The following is a 2,014-nucleotide window of genomic DNA, read 5'->3' on the forward strand; positions in this document are numbered from 1 at the left end:
CTAACTGCAACCACTGCCTCTTATAACTGGAGAAAGGTCCAAGGATAGTAATAACAATGGGTTGACAGTTGGACTAGATGACCTTAGTGGTCTTTTCCAACCTTAGTGATTTCGTGATTCTCTGTTTCAGGGACTATCAATTATCTGTGTTTTTTTTAATCTTTCCTACACTAGCACAAATTCCCTAGGGTATTTTTTGTTGTTTTTCGTTGCTGTTGTTTTATCTCCACAGCTTGTTTGCTTCCAGCCTTAATGTTTCTTCATGTCAGTGGATTAATAGTAGTAGAAGGATCAGTGCAACCACTGATTTGCCCTTGGGAAATCTACTGACCTGGCTTCTTGGACAAAGACATTGCTTAAGAACATTAATTGTCATAACTTATTGTCACCTGTCATAACTAGTGTCACCTATGATATGGAATCATAAAATCATTAAGGTTGGGAAAGACCACTGAGATAATTTAGTCCAACCATAAGTGATGACAGTGGGAATTTCCAGATACTTTTTGCTTATACATATAATGCTACCCTTTCCCACAATCGCTCTATAGTTCATTTGCTCAGACCAATTTAGTTCCTACAACCCATGGGGTGCTGGGGCTCAGGGCATGCAAGCACTGCCTGATACAGGCAGTTTCATGGCATAAAGGCAGGGCGCTGCACAGGCACAGGAATTTGATGACAAACAGCTCCTATTAACAAAGTTCAAAAGGGCCAGGGTTGGGCGTCCCTGCCCCTCCAGTACCACACGTACGCAACATTCCTTCTGTTCATGGGAGCCAGCACCCTTAACTGCATTGCCTTTCAGTCCCCAGAACAGCTCCTGCCTCGTTAAATCAACACCTGGCAGCCTCTTAAGACTGGGCTGAATGCAAAAAGCATTCTTCCCAGGCTAAACTGCCAGACAATAAAAAAGATCCAGTCAGGAGAGATGCATACATTTGTTTCCCGTTTCAATCGCATACTGCAAAGGAAGGAAGAACACCAATCTTTAAGTCTGATGACACCACTTTTTGCCTTAAGACTCTTTTGTGGTTAAGTGTCTACGCATATCTTTCTCTGTTATAAAAGAGGACATTATTTTTTTCACAGGAAAATCAGATTTCAAGGGGCTATTTCTTAGATGCTGTAGGATTGCTGTCTAATTACAGGGTGTGCCAAAATCACCAGGGGCAGAGGCAGATAATGCTGTTTACAATCAGTCACCAAGATGCTATAAAAGGTTCATTAAAATAAGCAGGAGGCAGAACTAGAGAAATCTCTTGGCAGCTAGACAAATATTTGGCCCTTCAGGCTTTTCATTGCCAGCCAAATAGCATCATACCTTGAAGTTGTTCTTCTTATCATTATACTAAGAGGAAGGAAGAATTGCATTGATGCCAGGAACTACAGGAAGAACACGACAATGAATTTTGCAGTTAAATGGAAATGATTATTCCAAACCTATTGGCATATAGAACAGACAACAGAACACAGAAACTACTAAGAATTCTCTATCAACCATGTTTTGCTACATTTAGTTTAATCAAGCATCCTACAGCTCTTTCTTAGTAAAACAAAAATCCATAGAACAAAACAAGAAGTCAATTTTTTTTTTCTAATTAAATCTCCCCTAGCCAGTGGAGAAATATCAGAGATTAAACCATTAGGTATAAGATTCAGTGGCTTTTTTTGTTGTTTTGTCTGTTTGTTTGTTTGGTTGGTTGGTTGGTCAAAGCTGTTTTCATCTCTTTCTTCAAAGTAACCATGTTACTTGCTGCTACACCACCTATAATGAGAGTAGCAATGTAAAGATAACATTCTTCACTGTTCATTGACCTTGTTGATCTGTTCAGAGTCACAGCATCCTGAGAGTGGAAAGGATCTCTGGAGATCATCTTGTCAAGTCTCAGCTCTGTTCAAAACAGTATAAACTCCAGCAGATTGTCCAACACCATGTCCAATGAGGTTTCAAGCATCTCCAAGGACCAACAACCTCTCTTGGAAACTTGATCTTAATCATCTTCACGTGGAA

Source organism: Meleagris gallopavo, chromosome 5 (assembly GCF_000146605.3).
Source record: "Meleagris gallopavo isolate NT-WF06-2002-E0010 breed Aviagen turkey brand Nicholas breeding stock chromosome 5, Turkey_5.1, whole genome shotgun sequence".
Lineage (NCBI taxonomy): Eukaryota > Metazoa > Chordata > Aves > Galliformes > Phasianidae > Meleagris > Meleagris gallopavo.